We start from the raw sequence: 24393 nt of genomic DNA on the forward strand, positions 1-24393 counted from the left end.
GGAACTGAACAGCTTTTGTAGAAGGACATAGAATAGTTTGGTCAAATATGAAACAAGCTTAATGGCAGAAACTTCAGGTTGGATCCTGAGAAACGTAGCAAGAAGTAAAACAAGGATAGCTGGCAGGATGAAATATAAAATACAAAAAATAACCAGAAATTTTAACTGAAGAAAAGAAATTACTGAATATCTTAATAAATGAAGATCTGAACTTAAGCCAGACATTCACAGACTTTTTTTTAAAGATTCAGGTTTCCTTTGCCTGCTTTGACCAGACACACCTCTTTTACTAACTTGTGAAGAAGATACGTTTCAGCAATGTATATAGTCAAAGTAATCTGCGCATTTTATGGACTATTTAATTGATATCTTACAAACAATATATTCTTAATGTTAAAATGCATACTTTTGTTGATATATGTAAAATTAATATTAATAACAAGTGAATCATATTCCATATTCCATAATGGATGCTTCTTTGGAAAAGCATCCATCATTGTTTTTGAAAACATTACTAGAACAGTATATGTGGAGAATTATATTGTCAAGACATTTTATTGTCATTTCATAACATAGCACAGAACTAGGGGAAGTATAACAAAATGCAAGTAGTTTTTCTCAAATGAATTTCAGAAGGATAAACAAGCTAATACATTAAAACAGCAAGAAAATCAAATTGAATCTAGATGATGCTGGGGCACATAATAGGCTGCAAATAAATACATATTTTCATATTAAAGCTTCGCTAAAATATTTGTATAAGTCAAAATAATACACAACCCAAAATACTCAAAAATACATTGTTAAGGCAAATGGATTGTTTTGCTGTATAGTTTGGATTAATATGAAGAAATATGGATTTATTAGAATTGAAACAGTATAATCAAAATAATAATAAAGCAAGGAATTAATGCGAACATTGGTCACTTTGAATCTCAAAAATACCTTCTGAATTTATTAATGTCGCAGGTTTCTGACATAATTAATTATTGCATAATTAGTTGAGAGTCAAATGTCAAACCTATATAAGCCATTCATTTACCAATCAATGAGGAACTTCAGTCACAGTCTATCATCTCATACAACAAGAATTTCACTGGCATGAGGTCTTGAGGTGCTAATGTTATGTAAACAATATCAAGAACTTTTTAGAACTTGACTTAATACATAACACACACAACCATTTCATTTGTCTAACTTCTACGAAGAGTTAAAATCACAGGTACCTAAGGGCAGAAAGCATAATTATGTTGCTTGTCATTGTGGTGTGGTTATCTCCTTATATAGTAAAAACCATTAAGAAATAATATTTTATAATAAATATATTTATGAACATGGTTACCCCTTCAAAGTTACATTCTTCTTGTCAATTGCCAGTTGTATTCCAGTTTTAATTTTTAATATTAATATTTAATTTAATAAAATTGTCTATACACACAAAAAATTAGAACATACAAATAAATACAAATATAATGAAGAGGATTTAATTTGCCCTGTTTAAGGAAGTGAGATAGAAAAATCTTAGGGAAGGGAAAAAAAAAAACAAAAACCTATATATGGATATAAATAGATATGTATGATGAATTATCTTGAAATTTTCATTTGCTGTTATAAGAATTTTTCTATGATATTAAATTCCACATTACTAAATTTTCTGTAATTAAATATTCTTCATAAGTATTATTTTTATGACATTGCAATCAATGTGTATGAAACTATTTATGCAAATACTCTCCTTCAATTTAAACTTAACATGATTTCAAATTTATTTGGTCATTATAAAACATTTTGAATATTATCCACATATTGTTGAAGTCATCCTTAATTTTTGGAATTCAGACTTATGAGTCAAAGGTTATAAATAATATCTTATATGTTACAATATAATATTCCTTTCTAAAACATTGATGATGATATATAATCCTGTCAGATGTGTATGGCTTTGTCAATTTTTTAAAAAGCTGAATAACATTGAGAATTACCATTAAGTATTTGATTTAACTGAATAAAATATTTAAAAAATCACATTTCTAAGTTTCAATGTTTTTCATAAAGTTTTCCAGCTTAAATTCTACTTTTTTCTAATACTAATATAATTATTCTAGAACATTGGAGATATGTTTAGTTTTTCAAAATTTTATTTTCAACTTGCTAATATTTTGTTATTAGATATGTTTCATTTCATATGCAATTAGGAAAAGTTGGGTAAGATGGAAGCATAAGAAGGTGTAGAATGTAGTTAGTCCTTTAGAGCAACCAATCTTCAACCTGCAACAACTATTAAATAGTCTGGAACAACATTTTGGAGGGTGTCCATGACCAGACACACATTGTACACTGGTATGGAATCAGTGGAATGGCCAAAATCTCTATTTAAGATCTGTAAGTAAAGCCCCTGCTAAGGTTGATACCTCTTCCCCACTGGCATGGCCAGCTGAGTTGGAACACTTCTCTGTGGGGAATAAAAAAAAAAAAAAAAGCAGTCTCTACTAGGAGCAAGGGAAGGTAGCTCAACCAATGCAGCTTTAATTAACAAATTTGGACTACTGAATACATGCTATGAACACAGATCCAGAAGTGCAGCAAACCCCAAAGACAATAGATCTGAAAAGATCTACTCGAAGACACATAATAATCAGATTATCAAATGTCAAAGACAGAGAGAGAATTCTGAAAGCAGCAAGAGTAAAGTGATCCATCATACACAAGGGAAACTCAACAAGCCTATGTGTGGATTTCTCAGTAGAAACCACTTAGGCAAAAAGGCAGTGGCATGATATATTTAAGATACTGAAAGATAAAAACTGCCAACCAAAAATTCTATATCCAGCAAAACTATACTTCAAAAAATGAGGGAGAGTTTAAAATATTTCCAGGCAAACAGATGCTGAGAGAGTTTGTGAACAAGTTACCTACTCTACAAGAAATAATAAAGGGAGTGCTATGAACAGATAAGAAAAGACAGGAGATAGAGGTATGGAGAAGAGTTGTAGAAATGGAGACTGTCAGTAAGGATTAAAAGAGAGAGAAAATAATAATAAAATAAGCTATAACATATAAAATTCAGAAGACAAAATGGTAGACAGTGAACATTACATTGAGTGAAATTAACCAGAAGCAAAAGGACAAATACTGTATAGTCTCACTAATATGAAATAACAGTAATGAGTGAACTTCCTGAGTTAGGGTTGAGAACACAGGTTATCAGGAGATAGAAAGAGGGTGGAGATCAGGCATTTAATGCTGAAGTAGTACAGAATGCTCAACCGGATTGATTGTATAGATCCAGAAGTGAATAGCACAACAGAGTGTGATTGTAGCACAATATTGTAAGTCCTCTGAACAAAGATGAGTGTGAATACAGTTGAAAGAGGAAGGCTAAGGGCACTTATGACACAAGAAGAAATATAGAAAATAAAGACTGGGATTGTATAACTTAGCAAAACCTAAAGTGGTCAATGGCGGTGATTTAGTGTACAAATAGAAGGTTTTCACATGAGGGAGAACAAATGAATGTCAACATTGCAAGGTGCTGAAAATGAGATGGTATAGGGGAAAAATAAAATCAGTGACAACCAGAGTCTATAGTTAACAGTAACATTGCAATATGCTTCCATTAACTGTAACAAGGCAATATACCAAAGCTATATGTCTATAAGAATGGGGTATAATGGAGGAATATGGGATTCTTGGTGGTGTTGTCTGACATTTTCATTGAATTGAATTGAATTTGCTTTCATTTTTTTCTTCTACCTTTTATTTTTTTTTATTCTTCATTTATTTTCTGCTCTTCCTCTGTGGAAGAAATGGAAATATCCTCATAAAGTTTGTGGTGGTGAATACATAACTATGTGATTATAATGGGAATCATTGATTGTTTACTTAGGATGGATTGTGTAGTATGTGAATAAAGCTGTTCAAAAAATTAAAAAAAAGGGATACAAGTGCTGGAGAAAATGTGGAAAGAGTTATGTACCTATTCACTGTTGATGGGGAAGTAGAATGGTGGACTGTATCTGGAGGACAGTCTGGTGGTTCCACAGGAAGCTAACTATGGGGTTTTCATATGGTCCTGCAACTCTGTTATTGGGTATATACTTGGAAGAACTGAGAGCAGGGACATGAATAAACATTTGCACGCTGGGGTTTATGGCAGCAATATTCATGATTTTCAATGGATGGAAATGGCCTAAGGGTACATTGACTGATAAATGGAATGGTGGACTGTGGTGAATACATACAATGGAATATTGAGCAGCAGCAAGAAGTAATGAAGTTGTGAGGTATGCAACTAGATGAATGGACCTTGAAGATAGTATGTTGAGTGAAATAAGCCTAACATTATAACATCTCACTAATATGGACTAAGTATAATGTATAAACTCTCATAACTGATTCTGAGAGCATAGGTTATCAGGGGAAGGCTTATTCTAAAGGCTCCTAGATTGTAAGCTCTTACACCAGTCACTTTCATTCATGAAATTCAATGGCTATTTCTAAATTCTGAGATGCTTAGATGTTTGTGTCTAACCTGGTCATTCCCTGGAACTTCGGGTTTCGGGGTGACACCTAAGGCAAAGAGACAGAATTCAGCAGCTGTGACTGTCAGCATTATTGCATACGGCAATTATTAGAGAAGCTGAAAAAGAGACCATACATTAATTAGAGATATGAATGAAATGGACTTGGTTAGTGCTAGGATAAATCAGACTAAAGGGTAAAGAATGATACTGACTGTGTTTTAAAACTTCAACTTCTGTGTGAGACCAGAGAAAAAGACGTTTATTTGGTACAAAATCTTTCTTTTCTGCAGCACACTATCTAATTTAACTTTTATGGTCAGTTAATATAAATACCATGATTACATGGAACTTTGAGGAGAGAATGATATATGATTGGTTTGTACAGGTTAGCATGTATCCCAGTATATCCTAGGGAATTTAGGCAGAGAATAAAAAGTGTTTGCAAAGCTATCTGGAGGAACTGGGGAAAAATGTGGAAATATTAACTTCCCCACTTGGGAAAATTCCTGATATTCTTGCAGGCATTAGGGACTACCAGTTTAGTAGGTCAAGTCCTAAGTCTTGGGGTTGTCCTTATGAAGCTTGTTATAGGAAAGGAAAGGCTAAGCCTACTTATAATTGTGCCTAAGAGTCACCCCCAGAGAACCTCTTTTGTTGCTCAGATGTGGCCTCTCTATAAGCCAACTCAGCAGATGGACTTGCTCTCTTCCCTTCCTACATAGGACATGACATCCAGGGGTGTAAATCTCTCTGGCAAAGGACATGACTTCTGGGGATGAACCTGGACTCAGCATCATAGGATTTAGGAAGACTTCTTGACCAAAAGGGGGGATATAGTGAAACAAAATAAAGTTTCAGTGGCTAAGAGATTTCAAATGGAGTCAAAAGGTCATTCTGGAGGTTATTCTTAAGCATCACATAGATATCCCTTTTTAGTTTTTAGTGTATTAGAATAGCTAGAAGCAAATACTGAAATTGTTGAACTGCAATCCAGTATCCTTGATTCTTGAGGATGATTGTATAACAACATAGCTTATACAGTATGCCTTTAATTTTGAAAACCTTGTGGCTCACAGATGAGTAGAAAAATGGGGACAAAAAGTAAACAATGGGGGAGAGGAAGGCTATGACAAGCTTTGGGCGCCCTTTTTTACTTTTATTTTTATTTTTATTCCTATTTTAATTTTTTTGAGTAATGAAAATTTTCAAAAATCAATTGTGCTTAATGCACAACTATTATGATAAAACTGAGAACATTTGTACACTTTTGATGATTGTATTGTATGTGAATGTACATCAATAAAATTGCATAAAATACAATTATTTGTGTGTATTTGCATGTTTAAATCAGTTTGAAAATGTCTTTTAAATGGAAGATTTGGTTCATCCATATTTAATGAAAGTGCTAGTATTTGGCTTAAAAATTATCATCTTATTTTTTTTATTATTTTTACTTTGAATCTTAAGGTCCTGAGACACTTTGTGCATATTTTGATTTGTGCCTCAGCCCATGAACGCTCATCATTTATATCACCTCTCTGGATCTTGAAAGTTTTCACAATTGTAACCACTTTCCCAGAAGAAATGATGTCATAAAGTTTTCCTTCCTCAATCTCTGTGCCCAATATTGAATTCTTAGAAAAATCAATACATACATGTGCTTAACATTAGTGGTTTTTTTAAATATATTGTCTGTGTCTTTGGAAATTTTTTATAATAACAAATGAATAATGGAGATTTCTCTATGTCAGTACACTCACTGTCAGATCAAAATTCCAGATGCCTTGATTACTAGAACTGTCATTCCTTCTTGGCTTTAACTCATCAGGTCATTAAAATTGATGCAAACATTTAACCAATTATATTTTAATTTTCTGAGGTTTTCTCTTAGTCTTGGTTTTCTATGCTGACAAATGCCATGAATTGGGTGAGCCTAAACAATGGATATGTATTGGCTCATGGTTTTGAGGTTAGTCCAAAATTGAAGCATGAGCAAAGACAATGCTTTTATTCCCAAGTCTGTAACATTCTTGTGCTGACTGCTGGTTAATTCTTTAGTTTCCTGGCTTGTACCCATGCTTCAAGTCACATAATGGTGTCCTTTCCTTTCTCTTCTGAGTTCTGTTGACTGCCAGCTTTAGGTTACTCCTTGTGGCTTTCTTGCAATATGTCTGAATTTCTTCAGCTTATAAAGGACTCAAGTTATCTGGATTAATACCCAAACTGATTTAGGTGAGCCATGCTCTAATTTAAAATAACATCTTGAAGAAGTCCTATCAACATGTTTAAATTGGGGTACATAATTCTACAATATAGATATCACATGCTATATACCTGAGATAAGTGATTTTCTAAAGGAAAAAAAATGGACAGAATTTTAGAAAGCTATTAAAATGAAATAAATACCAGAAGTTCCATAAGCTAATAACAATTTAAGGGGCAAAAAAGCTCATTCAATTCTAATTAGCAACTCTTTCATTAAAAAAAAGGCACCACATTTCATGGTATATCAGCATATTCGTCTCTAGACAAGCAAGAATTCTATCACTCTGATTTAAATGATTTCTTCACTTTGAACTGAGTTTTCTGGCAAATTCCATAGATCATAATAGCTTTATTCCTTTTAATTAAACCTAAATGACATATTAAAATAAAGTCATTTAATGAGTTAATTGCTCTAAGCCAGCCTACATTTTGAGAAAAAGGATATCAAAATTAACAGCTAATTATTACCAGCTGCTGTTTATCTCAGTTATGATTTCATTTGAGAGCTTAGATTACACTATTTGCAATGTATTATGCATTTATAATTTGCATATTCTCCCACAGTTATAATTAAGCAATTTTTATGGTTTATTTAAATTTTATGGTAAATGGTTGTTCATATGTATGTAATATTTTCTTTACAAATATAAGATATTATTATAAGAACTATAAGGTATCTTGGTTTCCTCACCGCTTTCATTCAACATTTTATGGAAATCATTCCAAATCAACAGGCATAGAGCTCATAATTTTAAATTAACAAATAATATTAATTCTGTACATGTACCATAATTGTAATTCCTTTATTGATGACCACCTAATTGTTCCCAGCTTCTTTTAAGTATGAAGAATAATGTGACAATAATTCTTGCATATGCATATTTAAATATCAATGCCTTTATTTTACTATGGGATGAATTCCCAGGAGAAGAGTTTCACAGTGTGAGGTATAACTATTTTTCATTTTGAAGTCCTTGCCAGATTGATCTCCATCAGTAATGCATGTGAATAGCCTTTTCCTCTTCCCTATAGGAAATATGGCTTTTAATGTTTCAGGGGGTAATTTTTAATACACTTTGTGTTCTCTGATGATCAAAATCTTATTCTTATTTTCTTTTTAAATTCATGTAGCTACTAGCAAATGTGAGAACTTTTAAATATATTTGGTGGTGTTTAGATTTGCTAAAGCTGCCAAAATGCAATATACAAGAAATGGACTGAATTTTAACAATGGGATTTATTAGCTTATAATTCTAAGGCTATGAAAATGTCCAAATTAATGTATAACAGTTGTATATCACCTCTGAAGAAAGGCTGCTGGCATCTGGGACACCTCTGTCATATAGGAAGGCACATAGCCAGTGTCTGCTGATCCTTCTCTTACAGGTTTCATTGCTTTCAGCTCTGGCTTCAGTGGCTCTCTCTTTCAGTTCTATGGGTCCTTCTTGCTTCTCCAGGGCTTTCTTCTCTAATCTTTCTCACCTTTTTTGTCCTTTATCTTCTCATCAAGGACTCCAGTAAAAGGATTAAGACCACACTGAATGGGTGGTTCACATCTCAAATTGAAATAACCTAACCAAAATGTCCCACCCACAATAGGTTTGCATCCACAGGAATGGATTAAAAGAACATGGCCTTTTCTGGGGTACATACAACCTTCAAACTACCACAGGTGGCAATTAGGATTAATTCTGTAAGTTTTTATTCATCCCATTTACAAATATTCTTATTTGAGAATTTGTGTTTTTCTTTTCAATTTTAAGAACTTAAAGTATATTTAAAATAATAATACAATGTTCCCATATTTAACATTTGGCAATTGACTTTGCTTAACTTACCTTTTGTCATAAAAGTTTTATTTATTTTTTATTTACTCAAGTATCACTATCTTTCCACACAAAAATATTTTACAAATGTATGTAATGAACTCCCTGAAGATGGTGCAGAAAAAAAGTTGCTACACAAGGTACTTTGGAAATGAGTGAATTCTTCTCTAAAACTAAAGGCTTAATAACCTGTACATGAACACTATACTATAGTTGACAAACTTGTTTCCTCTGGAGGTAGAGTTTAACAGTTCCAATACCACTATACATATATATTGCAATTGAAAAATTAAGTTAATGGATGGTGTATAGTAGGAGCCAGGCTTATCACTGGTGGAGTAGGAATTCACAGATACATCAGGGGAGACAGTTAAAGTGGTCCATTTGGCTGTTAATTGGAGATGGAGACATTGATAGCAACTCATAGTTAGCTTAATATAGATATACATGGTGGCATATATTGATAGACGCATATACAGTGGTTAGAATACACACATATATTTCCTTTCTTGTTAGCTGAGGGGTTCTAGTATCAACAAGCACATCTACCACTGGATCTTGGTTTCTAACACCACTCTTTTTTATAGGCTACATGGAGAAATGGTTTCTGCTAGGTATAAGTCAGAAATATCCAAGATTATCCTGGAGCATCTTTGACTGCCATTCCCCCTCATAAAAAAGAAATATGCTAAAAAAAAAATGATGAAAGCATTCCCAATATACACAGAAATAATAAGAAAAACCATAATATAGGACTGTACAACACAAACAGTGAACACTATTGTAAAGGATGAACTATAGTTAATAGTTCAATTATAAATTTTCTTTAATGAATTGTAATATTGTATAGTTAATAGTTCAATTATAAAATTTTCTTTAATGAATTATACCACACTAACACAAGTTGTTAATGATAAGGTTGTTTATGGGAACTCTGTGTTTTAGCATGATTTTTCCATAAATCTACAACTTCTTCTAATAAAAAAAAAGTACAGAGGACCCAACCACAAGAGATCCCAATTGTCAAAAATGAAAAAAATTGAGCAACAAAATAAATAAAGTGGTATGAAAGGAACTTTGGATTATAAACTAAATCAGAAATACCTATGAATCTGTATTGATCTTAAGAAATGATTTAATAAATAAACAAATGGTAGAGAAGAAACAAATTCCAGTGCAGAAGAATTCAAAATAATTTTTTATAGATACTCCACTCTTTAGTGTAGACTGTGCACAATGATTTCCTTCCAAAAAGGTACATTCTGGGAAGGGTGAAAAAGATAACAAAAAAGTGGAGAAACCTGACAAACACTACCTCAGGCAGTGATCAAGGTCAATATTTTCACATTAATAAAAGTCATGTTGGTAGCATGTACCTTTGATATTACATGGTGGCAATGGCAATTGTCACCATAACTCTGGTCTTCCATCCTGGCATGTATGATCTTAGCAAAATCATGAGAAGAAAATTGTACAAATTCAAATAGAGGAAAATTCTACAAAATTCCTGACCAGTATCCCACAAAACTATTGAGGGCATCAAAAATAAGGATAGTCTGAAAAAGTGTCATAGCTAAGCTGAGTCTGACAAGCCATGAAAAATTAATGTAGTGGGTTATCCTGGATGAGATGTTGAAAAAGAGAAGAGACCACAGGTAAAAACTAATGGAATTTGAAAAAATTTAGGCTTTAATTAATGATAAATTATCAATATAGGTTTTTAACTGTAAAAAATGTACCAAACTTACAAAAAATGTATAAAATGGGGAAGAGTGAATGGAGTTTATATGGGAACTCTGTACTATTGTTGCAATTTTTCTGAAATGTAAAGTTTATTTTAAAAATATATGGCTAGGAAAACCTAAGATGGTGGCTAGGTGAGACAGAGCAAAAAAACACCTCCATGAAAAATACTAGATAAAAACCAGAAAGTGACCCAGAATACCAGTTTCAGTGATGCACCAGCTGGACAAGGTCTGCTAAAACCATAAGGACCATGCAATTGGTGAAACTGGGAGTCTGCATTCTGAAATGAGTGAGTAAGCCAGCTGAAAGTCCTGTGACTGTGCTGCAGTGTGGGGAAACCAGGGGTTGGCATTTGGAGACAGACTAGTTCCTTAAAAAAAAAAAAAAAAAAAAAAAAAAAACAGGATCGGCTGCAGTTACAGTGGTGAGAACCATGCAGTGAAGCATGGCAGGAGCAGGCTGTGCCAACCTCTAGTTTTCTGGCATGGAGGATAGAATGCTGCTGATTCCATCAGGGCCAGGGTAGAGGGGAGAGCCAAAAGGAGAAAGAAACCACATTGCTTGCAGCCAGCTCCCTGGTGACCTGGAAACACTCCTGCCCAGGGCCATACCCACAGCCCAGAGCCACACCAGGAAACCCAGTGTGACAGGGAGTGTATCCCACAGCACCATGCACATGCCACAATATCAGCTGTGGATGGTGGCCTTGGGTGCATACACAGCTAGTTTCCCAGAGCTGGGAAGGTGGAACTGTGCAAAAAGTGGAAGGTTAAGATGACCCATTCAGCCATCTTTGCATCAGGCTGGGAGCGCCCCTGCATGACCCGGTGGACTGGGGCTTCCCTTGAGGGATGGCATGCACTTGTGACATAACACAGCCTTCCTTCAGCAGAGGTCCTGGAAGAGCACAACTGAGAAGGTGAGCCTGCTCAGAAAACCCAGGGTTGCTACATCAATGACAGGGACTTGTGGGTCAGTGGCAGAGAAAATCTGGGACAAAACTGAAATGAAGGCTTAGACTCTTGCAACAGCCTTGGACCTCCTGGAACACCTGGGAAGTTTGATTATTAAAGCTGCCCTGCCTCCCTAACCACCCAGACACATGCCCCACATTCAGAGCAGACAGCACCAACAACACACTCAAACTGAGTTCACAAATTGAACCCCACAAGAATCATTTCCCCACACACCACAAAGACAAAGTTGAGGAGAACTGATTTGAGAGGTTAGTTAGAGAAAGTGTATGCCACCAAGTTGTAGACCTGAAAAATTAGATTGGTATTTTTTACAACTTGAAAGAACCCTGTCAAGCAAAGCAAATGCCAAGAGGCCAAAAACAACAGAAAATCTTAAAGCATATGATAAAACCAGATGATATGGAGAAACCAAACCAAAACACCCAAATCAAAAGATCAGAAGAGACACTGTAGCAATTAATCAAAGGACTACAATCAAAGAATAAGAGCATGGCACAGGATATAAAGGACATGAAGAAGAACATGGCACAGGATATAAAGGACATAAAGAAAACCCTAGAAGAACATCAAGAAGAAATTGCAAGAGCAAATTAAAAGAAAAGAAGATCTTATGGAAATAAAAGAAACTGTTGGCCAAATTAAAAAGACTCTAGATACTCATAATACAAGATTAGAGGAAGTTGAACAATGACTCAGTGTCCTAGAGGACCACAGAACAGAAAATGAAAGAACAAAAGAAAGAATGGAGAAAAAAATCAAAAAAAATCAAAATGGATCTCAGGGATACAATAGATAAAATAAAACATCCAGATTTAAGACTCATTGGTGTTCCAGAAGGGGAAGAGAAGGGTAAAGGTCTAGAAGGAGTATTCAAAGAAGTTGTTGGGGAAAACCTCCCAAACCTTCTACACAATATAAATACAGAAAACATAAATGCCAAAGGAACTCCAAATAGAATAAATCCAAATAAACCCACTCCAAGACATATTCTGATCAGACTGTCAAATACTGAAGAGAAAGAACAAGTTCTGAAAGCAGCAAGAGAAAAGCAATTCACCACATACAAAGGAAACAACATAAGACTAAGGAGTGACTACTCAGCTGCCATCATGGAGGTGAGAAGGCAGGGGCATGGCATATTTAAAATTCTGAGGGAGAAAAATTTCCAACCAAGAATACTTTATCCAGCAAAACTCTCCTTCAAATTTGAGGGAGAACTTAAATTTTTCACAGACAAACAAATGCTGAGAGATTTTGCCAATAAAAGACCTGCCCTACTTCAGATACTAAAGGGAGCCCTACCAACAGAGAAGCAAAGAAAGGAGAGAGATAGAGAGAATTTGAACAGACATATATAGAGCCTTATGTCCCAAATCACCAGGACACACATTTTTCTCTAGTGGTCATAGATCTTTCTCCAGAATAGACAATATGCTGGGACATAAAACAAGCCTCAATAAATTAAAAAAAAAAAATTGAATATATTCAAAGCACGTCCTCTGACCATAATGGAATACAAATAGAAGTCAATAATTTTTGAATTGTAACTCCACTATTTACTTTCTACCTGGTATAAAATACACAAACTCTAATGAGAAATCAGTGGTTTTGGACTCAATGTAAAATATGTAATTTTTGACAAGAACTATATAAATGTGGGAGAATGGAGGAGTATAGGAACATAGTTTATGTGTCCTATTGAAGTTAAGTTGGTATCAAAGAAAAACAAGATTGTTATGGATTTAAGAGGTTAATTTTAAGCCCCACAGTAAACACAAATTATCAGAGAATATGACCATAGAGATGAAAAGTAGTGTATGGGTTATGAGAAGTGGGGGAAGAGGCAATGCGGAGTTAAGAAATGAGTGTAGGGTTGCTATTTGAGGTGAAGGGAAACTTCTAGTAATGGATGGTGGGAAGATGATAGCATTGCAACATTCTTAATGTGATTAATCCCACTAATGGAATGCTAGGGAGGGGTTGGAATGGGAAGATTTAGGCTGTATATATGTTTCCACAAATGAAAAAAAAAAAAAAAGAGACTGTCTAAATAGATGACAAATGAATGCCAAGGATGATCCTGGATGGGATCTGAGGATGGAAGACAGAAGGCTCAAAGGGACACAGATGGGACATAAGAAAAAAAAAAAAAAAGGAAATATAAAATTAAGCTTTGTATCAATGTTGAATTTCTTGAACTTCTTAGCTGAGCTTAATGGGATTGCATAAAAGAATGTTCTTGTTCATGGGAATTGTATATGTGAATTATAGTATTTGTTTAAGGATGTGTGCAGCTTGCTCTCATATGTTCAGAGGACAGAGCAATAGATGATGGATGATAGGGAGGGAGGGAGGGAAAGCGAAATGGCAGTGTGACAGCATGTTAAAGTTGGTGGATTGGGGTATCAGGGGAGGGGGTCAGGTATGCTGGAGTTCTGTGTATGGGGTTTGTATTGTTTTTGTAACTGTTCCTATTTATAACTTTGAACTTATTTCAAAATAAAATTTTAAAAAATGGCTATTAAAAGTCATCTAAGGATTTCTAGTTGTGTTAAAAAAATCATTCTCAATCCATGGATTTTCCTGCAACATTTCTCTTACATTTTTTGTACCCTTATACATTTAGGTATTTAATAAATCTGAAATTTATTTTAGGTAGTAACTGACAAGATTCTACTTTTATTGCCATATTTTCAGTAGTTTCACCATTTTTGTCAAGGTAGAATGAGTTCATATTTTTCAGTTAATATTTTGATATGGGTGTTTTCAAAGTTGTGTATCACTGAAATTTTATTCTGCTTCCACAATGTCACTGAATTTAGCATTTTAGAAGGGTATTAATTATGTAGCTATTGCATCCATTTTATGTTCAGGAGAGATTGCTGTAAGAGCAGCAGACAAATTAACAAGCATCATCATAGTGCATTGTAATGCTAGGGAGCATCTTTGATATAGTAACAAATGACATTCATTAAAATCATTGTGCTAAGATAGGAAATTTTGTACTGTAGAATCTACAATAAAAAAGTTTGAAAATATGTGTTGATCACAGTATTTAATTCATTCTTCCATTTCTTTCAGAATCTGCAGGACAGTTTTGTTATTCTGCTTAATACAACAAAAATCCTCAAACATTTAATATTGTGTTTCATTTTTCTGACTAAGAACAAGACTCTTCTGGTTTGCTGAAGCTGCCAAAATGTAATATAACAGAAATGGATTGGCTTTAATAAAGGGGATTCATTAAGTCACAAATTTACAATTCTAAGGCCCTAAAAGTGTCCAAACTAAGACATCAACAAGAGAATACATTCACTGAAAAAAGGCCTATGGCATCTGGAGCACATCTGTCAGCTGGGAAGACATGTGGCTGGTGTCTGCTGGTCCTTTTCTCCTGGTTTGCATTGCTTTAACCTTCTGATTCCAGTGGCTTTCTCTTTAAGCATCTATGGGTTCTCACTTAGCTTCTCAAGGGCAAACTTTGGACTTCATCTCTTAGCTTAGAATCTCTGAAAGGCTTCATTTCTTGGCTTAGCAGCTCCAAATGTCTTTCTGTCTGCATTTCCAAGTGTCTGCGTCTGTACCAGCTCTGAGCTCACTCTCCCAATATCTATCTACCTATCTATCTATCTATCTATCTATCTATCTATCTATCTATCTATCTCTCCCACTGAGATTTCTTAAGGACTCCAGTAAACTAATTAAGACTCACATTGAATGGGCAGGGTCACATGTCCATGGAAATAATCTAATCAAATGGTCCCACCAACGATTTGATTGTCACATCTCCTTGAAAACAAACTAATTAAAAGATCCCACCCACAACAGGTCTGCCCTCACAAGAGTGGAGTGAAATGACATAGTCTTTTATGGGGTACATAACAGATTCAAACAAGCACAAAGACATAGTAAACTAAATCTTCCAAAAAATTTTAACATCTACCAGAATGTAGAAAACAAACTGGTATCAATTTTCACCATAGTCTCTACTGAATGGGAGGTAGTACCCATATGCTTCAACTTTCACAATAGTTGCTCAATGATAGAAGAGGTATCATAATATGTAATAAATAATTACTAATTTATGAATCAAAGAAAAGTCTATACTCTGACAATTTCTGAATATAAAAGTTTTAAGTATATCTCAAAGGTAGAGAATAGCTAGTGTTCCCTGAAGAGAAAAATTCACATTTAATAGATAGGATGTATTTTTTTTAATCAAAATACATCTGAAATCACCTAAAACAGTTGTCTTCAAAATAGTCAATATTTTGTGATTTTTGGTAATAGTTAGGATTACTAACTGCTATTGGACCACTAAGGCATAGTGGCTTGGGCTCATGCCTGGAATGCTAAACCCCCTTACAAGAGAAAGTATTACAATTGAGCATAGTACCAAATGTGTCAGCAGAAATAAACTTTGAAAAATGGTTTTCCCTTGCCTGATACTGTCCATGGAATAAGAGGTCAATTCATTTTGTTTTTTTGTTTTTTTTTTTTTTTTGTGAGTTTTGTCAAAATTTAGGAAAATAATATGTTATTTCCAGACACCATCTATTAAATGAGTAAACAATATGTATTAACTGAGTAAAAAACATTGATCACCTGCAAGGTAGGGTTGTCATTGATATCAGGACTAGAAGGACTTCTGCATACAGGTGGCTTAAGGTACATACAGGTATGGAAAATTAAAAAAAAATAAGATGGGAAAGGCATCAACTTTTGAGTAGGTTAAAATTTGTAAACCTTATACCTAATAACAACATGGAAAGTGATTCAGCTTGAACTATAGTTCTTTAATTTTCTCTGTATTTATCCCCTTTGGCATGACACTTCATAATGCCACCCAGGAAAGTTTCATGTGCTTCACTGCCACTCAAATTTGCGTGCAACCATGTGACTTGCTTTGGCCGATAGAGTATTAGCATTCATCATTGACCAAAGTAGTGAAAAGTTCTTGTGTGGTAGGAATTTACTCTTTAACCTCTGCAATCACCATGAAATGCACCTGCTCCAGTAGCCTGCCTGTCCAAAGAGGAGGTGAGCACAACCCAAGATAAAACCACAGCTCAGAAACATGGTCATTCTGACCTAGATCAGTCAAGACCTAGATGACATAATGATGCATGAAGGTAAACAAATGACTGTTGTTTAAAGCAATGGAGTTTGGGAGGTGGTTTCAGTATGCAGAGTTATTGAACAATAGCTAATATAGATTAAGTAGCAGGGCATGCACTGATTTCAGCATCACCAAAAACAAACAAACAAACAAACAAAAAACAAAGGAAAAAAGCTGAAAGTAATATTAATACTCAGTATTTAGAAAAGTAGAGCCAGATTTTAAGGGAAAGGGGAAAACTAGAGTAATGCTTTGTGAAGTGGATAGAAGATCCTTGAGTAATTCTATAAATAACTCTCAGACTTTGAAATCTAATGAAGTTTGCCCTGCAGGTTTTCAGAACTATTTCAATCCCATGGCCCCGATCTTCCTTTCAGGTTTTTCCTATGGCAAGGGGAAAATTTATCCTAGGACTGTTCCTCCTTTGTATATTGGAAGCAGATAACTTGTTCTGAGTTTCACAGGTCCACAATCAGAGAGAAATTTTGCCTTAGGACAGACCAGGCCTGTAACTGATTTTGGTAAGGTCTTGTATTTACCTATTACGACTGAAATGATTTAAGAATTTTTAACATTGTGATGGAATTAGTGTATTTTGCATTTGGAAAGAACATGACTTTTGGGGCCCAGAGGGTGGAATGTGCTGGTTTGAATTGATTATATCTCCCAGAAAAGCCATGTTCTTTAATGCATTCTTGTGGGAGCAGACATTAATATTTGAGTAGGTTGTTTCATGGAGATGTGACTCACCTAACTGTAGGTGAGACTTTTTGATTAGATCATTTCCATGGAGGTGTGGCCCTGCCCATTCAGGGTAGGCCTATGTTAGTTCCCTGGAGTCCTTAAAAGAGCTATGAGCTAACACAGGTATTAGAAATTTGGGATTCAACAGAGATGCTCAGGGATGCCTGGAGATGTGGACAGAAGATGGTTGTAGATGCTAATCTAAGAGATGAAGCCCAGAGTTTACCCCAGAGAAGCTAACAGAGGACCTTCAGATGCTTAGAGACAAACATCCTAGGAGAAAGAAGTAAGGATGAGCAGAAATTGAGAGAGAGGAGATGAGAGAAACCCAGAGACATTTTGGAGAATCCCATTTTGTAATGAAACCCAGGAGCAAAGGAATAGCAGATACCAGCCAAGTCACATGCCTTCAGCTGACATAGGAGTTCTGGACACCATAAGCCATCCTTCAGTGAAGGTATCCCCTTGTTGATGACTTAGTTTGGAGACTTTTATAACAGTGGTACTTTAAATTTTCAACCCAATAAGTCCTTTTCATAAAAGCCAATTCATTTCTTGTATTTTGTCTATGGCAACTATAGCAAACTGGAGCAACACAAACGTGATAACTTCCAATATACAATTTAAAGAGTAGCTAAAGAACAAATTTCAAAAAGTTTTAGGGGTCAGAGTTCCACTATTTCAGGTGTTTCCTTCTAGCTATTCTAATACCCTAGCAATAAATTAATTAATTAAATTAATTAATAAATATAAATAAATAATTTTAAAAGCATATATGTAAAGAATTAGTATTTGTAATACATTTTAAAATGCTTGTTTCTACTGCTTCCTCTCATTTTCTCAACCTTCAGGAATGTCTAGACAGGGACCACACTAACTTGTTGATATTGAAAAGGGGTATCAACATGATGAGAAATGAGGATACAACTGGTTGATGTTCTTGAAGAGGCTTTTGCCTTTGGGTTTTGGGACTTATCTGGCATAGGGACACACTGGAGGATTTAAGTTTCTGAAAAATAAACTTAGTGATACTTATAGAGTCTCAGATAGGGACCAGTGTATTCTTCAGGGCTTTCAGGACTACTGTTGATATGGCCATTTGGCATATCTAGCTGAAGCTTGCAAAAAAGTAACTTCTAGGATACCCTCTCAACTCTATTTGAAATCACTTAGCCACTGAAACCTTATTTTGTTACCTTTCATATCTCCCTTTTAGTCAAGAAGACATTTTCAATCATTCAATGCTATGGCCAAGCTCATTCTTGGGATCTATGTCCCACATTGTCAGGGAGACTCACTCACCTGGGAGTCATGTCCCTCATGGGGTGGGGGGGGGGGTGTGGATCATGATGAATTTATTTGCATCGTATAGCTTAGAAAGAGAAAGGCCACTTCTGAGCAACAAAAGAGGTTCTCTGGAGGTGACTCCTAGGCATAGTTATAGGTGGGCTTAGCCTCCCCTTTACAGCCAAAAGTTTCACAAGAGCAAGCCTTAAGATCAAGGGCTTGACTTATTAAGTAGGGGGTTCCTTATTTCACATAGCATATATTCTGTCCAAGACAAATGATTAATGTCACACCTTATCATCGTCACTCTCAATTTTAAACAACTATCATGACCCAAAACACCCCACAGTTCTTATCAGACCCTAATTATTTATGCTAGTATTTTTGTGGTACTAGTAAGGTATTCCTATTAGATATAGTCCCTAGTATGCAATAGGTAGTTTTCCCCATGTATCACTCTGTTAATTCTTTGTACCAGTTTTATACTTTAAAAGCATATCATGCAAACACTTACTTATATCTGTAATGCTAATCTGTGGGATACATGCCTTTAAACAACAACTTTCACTCATGTTCAACTTCAATGTGGCTCTGATACTTATTATCACATTAATGAACAATCATCTCCCCTGTCCATTCCCATATCTTTAAGTTCACCCTCGTTACCATGTCTACATAATTGGTTATCATGGCCCCTTCACTAGCTTCTAACTTTAGGTCTCCCATATTCTATATTATAAGGCACCGATTTTACATTGTTCAGGGAATTCAATTTAGTGGTAACATGCAATAACTCTCCTTTTGTGTCTATGAATGCTGTGTCACTATGAACATTGGTGTGGAAAGGTCTGTTTGTGTCACTGCTTTCAGATCTTCCATGTATATACCAAGAAGTGAAATTGCTGGATCACAGGATAAGTCAATATCTAGTTTTCTGAGGAACTACCAAATTGTCATTCGCAGCAGCTATACCATTATATATTCCCACCAGCAATGAATAAGCATTCCAATTTCTCCACATCCTCTCCAGCATTTATAGTTTCCTGTTTGTTTAATGACAGCTGTTTTTATCGGTGTGAGAGGATATCTCATTGTTGTTTGATTTACATTTCCCTAATAGCTAGAGAAGATGACATTTTTTTTTCAAGTGTTTTTTTACCATTTGTATTTCCTCTTTGGAAAAATTTCTTTTCATTTATTTTGCTTTTTACTATTGTTGTTAAGTTGTAGGATTTCTTTATGTATGCTGTATATCTTCTAGGAGTTTTATGGTACTGTCTCTTATATTGAGGTCTTTGATCCACTTTGAGTTAATTTTTGTATAGGGTGTGAGGTAGGGTTCCTTTTTCATTCTTTTGGTTATGGCTATCCAGTTCTCCCAGCTCCAAATGTTGAAGAGACTGTTCAATCCCATTTCAGTGGATTTGGGTGCCTTATCAAAAACCAGTCAACCATAGAGCTGGGGGTCTATTTCTGAACTCTTGATTTGATTCCATTGACCAATATTTTTATCTTTGTGTCAGTACCATGCTGTTTTGACCACTGTGGCTTTGTAGTAGTCTTTGAAGTCAGCAATGTAAGTCCTCGCACTTCATTCCTTTTTAAGGCTGTTTTCAGCAAGTCAAGGCCCATTTCCTTTCCAAATAAATTTGATAACTAGATTTTCCAAGACTTCAAAGTAGGTTGTTGGACTTTTGATTGGAATTGTGTTGAATGTGTACATCAGTTTGGGTAGAATTGACATCAGTGTTTAGCCTTCCTATCCATGAAGAAGGAATATCTTTCCAACTATTTGGGTCCTCTTTGATTTCTTTTAGTAAAGTTTTGTAATCTTCTGTGTAGAGGTCTTTTACATCCTTGCTTAAGTTTATTCCCAGGAATTTGTTTTTTGTTTGTTTGTTTGTTTTGTTGTGTTGTGTTTTTTTTAGTTTCTGTTCTTAATGGAGTTTTTTTCTTCAGTGTCTGTTCAGTTAAGTCATTTCTAGTGTATATGAACATTACTGAATTTTGTGTATTAATCTTGTGTCCTGCCAATTTGCTGAATTGATTTATTAGGTCAAGTAGGTTTGTGGTCTATTTCTCAGTATTTTCCAAATATAAGATTATATCATCTGTAAATAATGACAGTTTTTATATCTTCCTTTCCAATTTGGATGCTCTTTATTTCTTTGTCTTGTTTGATCTTGGGCTAGAACTTCCAGCACAATGTTGAATAATAGTGGTGACAATGAGTATCCTTGTCTCATTCCAAACTTGGGGGGAAGGCTTTCAGTCTCTCACCATTGAGTACTATGCTGGCTGTGGGTTTTTCATATATGCCTTTTATCATTTTAAGGATGTTTCCTTCAATTCCTACCTTTTGAAGTGTTTTTATCAAAAAGTGATGCTGAAATTTGTTGAATGATTTTTTTCATCATTTATTTGATTTTTCCTATTAATTTGTTAATATGTTTTATTACATTGATTTTCTCATCTGGAACCATCCTTGCATGCCAGGAATGAACCCAACTTGCTCATGGTATATAATTATTTGAAAGTGCTTTAGATTTGATTTATAGGTTGTTGGGATTTTTGAGAATTTTTGCATCTATATTATTATAGAGATTGGTGTGTAGTTTTCCTTTCTTCTAGTATCTTTATTTGGTTGTGATATTAGCTTCATTAAACAAGGTAGGTAGTGTTCATTTTTCTTCAATTTTCTGAAAGACTTTGAGCAGGAATTGTGTAACTTCTTTTTGGAAAGTTTGGTAAAGTTCCCCTGTGAAGCTATCTGGCCCTGGGCTTTTATTTGTAGGAACAATTTTTATGACTGATTGGATCTCTTTATTGTAATTGGTTTGCTGAGATCTTCTATTTCTTCTTGGGTCAGTATAGTTTGCTCATGTGTTTCCAGGAAAGGGTCCATTTCCTCTAAGCTGTCTAGTTTGTTGGTGTACAGTTATTCATAGTATCCTCATATGACTTTTTTTTTATTTTATTTTTTCTTGGTTCCAGATGGCAATGTTGTGGGTTTTTTTTTTTATTAAATTCAGTTTTATTGAAATACATTCACACACCATACAATCATCCATGGTATACAATCCACTGTCCACAGTATGATAACAAAGTTATGCATTCATCACCACAGTCTATCTCTAAACATTTTCCTTACGTCAGAAAGAACCAGAACAAGAATAAAAAATAAAAGTGAAATAAGAACACCCAAATCATCCCCCCATCCCACCCCATTTGTCCTTTAGTTTTTATCCCCATTTTTCTACTCATCCATACACTAGATAAAGGGGGTGTGATCCACAAGGCCTTCACAATCACACTGTCACCCTTGTAATCTACATTGTTATATAATTGTCTTCAGGACTCCAGACTGCTGGGTTGGAGTTTGGTAGTTTCAGGTATTTACTTCTAGCTATTCCAATACATTAAAACCTAAGACATGTTATCTACATAGTGCATAAGAATGTCCACCAGAGTGACCTCTCGACTCCATTTGGAATCTCTCAGCCACTGAAACTATTTCATCTCATTTTGCATCCCCCTTTTGGTCAAGAAGATACTCTCAGTCCCACGATGCTGGGTCCACATTCATCCCCGGGAGTCATATTCTACATTGCCAGGGAGATTTACAACCCTGGGAGTTGGATCCCACGTAGGGGGAAGGGCAGCGAATTCACCTATCAAGATGGCTCAGTTAGAGAGAGAGAGGGCCACATCTGAGCAACAAAGAGGTACTCAGGAGCAGACTCTTAGGCACAATTATATGCAAGTTTAGCCTCTCCTTTGCAGTAACAAGCTTCATAAGGGCAAGTCTCATGATCAAGGGCTCAACACATCAAACCGCCAGTCCCAATATTTGTGACAACATCAACACCAGTCCAGGTGAGGATATCCAACACATCCACACCTTCCCCCAGATCCTCGGGGCTGGGGAGGGGGAAGCTGTAAATATATTTTTTATTATCTGCCCAAATTACTCTGGGATGTGTCACTATTTCACTCCAGCCTATACTAACTCTATTGTATCTCACTTCATTTTCAAAGTTCCATGCAACTGTGGTGTTTGAACAAATCGACTGTAGAGTTGTACCATTTAGAAAATTTAGATCCTGTACCAAATAGATATCTATTCCCTTGGTCTCATATGAAAGTTGAAGTTTTAAAACACAATCAGTTTCAACCTTTACCCTTTGGCCTGGCTTTCCCTGGTCTTAACCAGACCTGCTTCATTCATATCACTAATTGAAGTCTGAGCTCTTTTTCAGCTTTTTTTTTTTTTTTTTTGACAGTGGCTGTATGCACTAATACTGACATTCATATCTGCTGAGCTCTAGCTCTGAGTTTCAGGTGTCTCAGAGATATGCATTGTTCCAGAGACCAATCAGGCTATACGCTAGGGGATCAGCGTCTCAAAGTTTAGAGATAGGCATTACAATTCAGGGATAGAGTTAACTGCTGTAAGAGCTTACAATCTAGGGACTATTACAATTATTGTGTCCACGTTAGGCTATGTTCTAAGATTCAATTCTGAGTTTACACATTGTAATTAGTCCATATTGGTGAGGCATCATCCCTCTCACCATCTTTTCTCCAACACTTTTACTCCTATATATATATTTTCCTAAAATTTTATAGAGTTATATTCACATACCATACATTTATCCACAGTGTACAATCAGTTGTTCATGGTATCATCATAAAGTTGTACATTTATCACCACAATCAGCACTGGAACATACTGATTACTACAAGAAAAATTGTTTTTTTTTTTTAGCAATAAGAAAAAAATGATAAAAAGAAAAATAACATGTCATACAATACAATATACTAGCAAGGTCAGCAAATAACACCACTACCAAGAATCCCATATTCCTCCCCTATATCCCCCTCTCATATACATTTAGCATTGGCATATTGCCTTTGTTACATTTAATGGAGGTATATTACAATGTTACTGTTGATCATAGTCTCCAGTTTGCTTTGATTATGTTTTTTCCTGAATACCATCCCCTTTTCAAATTTCTACATGGTTGACATTCATTTGCTTTCCCACATGCAAAAACATTTTTATATTTGTATATTTAGTAACAGTCATTGGCCACTCCAGTTTTTGCTATGTTATACAGTCCCAGTCTTTATCATCTATCTATCTTTACCTCTGGTGTCATACATTCTCATATCCCCCTTGTTTCAGCTTTACTCACAGACATCTTTGTTCAGTGTACTTACAATACCATGCTACCATCACACAGTATTATGCTATCTATTTCTGGATCTATGCAATCAATCCTAAACATTCTGTAGTCCTTCAGCATCAAATAGCTGATCTCTGCCCTTTTTCTATCTCCTGGTCGCCTGTGTTGTCAGCTTTTAAATCCCAAAGTTTGTTCATTAATGTCTGTTCATATTAGTGAGACCATACAGTATCTTCCCTTTTGTTTCTGGCTAACTTCACTCAACATAATGTCCTCAAGGTTCATCCACATTGTTACATGATCCATGTCTTTGTTCTGTCTTACAGCTGCATAATATGCCATCATGTGTATATACCACAGTTTGTTTATCCACTCGTCCTTTGATGGACATTTGGGTTGTTTCCACATTTGGGTTGTTTCCATCTCTTGGCAATTGTGAATAATGCTGCAACATTGGTTTACAAATGTCTGTTTGTGTCTTAAGTTTCAGTTCCTCTGAGTATATACCTAGCAATGGAATAGCTGGGTCATATGGCAAATCTATATTTAGCTTCCTGAGGAACCTCCACACTGTCTTCCAGAGTGGTTGCACCTTTCTACATTTCCATCAACAATGAATAAGTGTACCTCTTTCTCCACATCCTCTCCAGCACTTGTCATTTTCTGTTTTTTGGATAATGGCCATTCTGGTAGGTGTGAGATGATATCTCATTGTGG

Source organism: Choloepus didactylus, chromosome 11, assembly GCF_015220235.1.
Source record: "Choloepus didactylus isolate mChoDid1 chromosome 11, mChoDid1.pri, whole genome shotgun sequence".
Classification (NCBI taxonomy): Eukaryota; Metazoa; Chordata; class Mammalia; order Pilosa; family Megalonychidae; genus Choloepus; species Choloepus didactylus.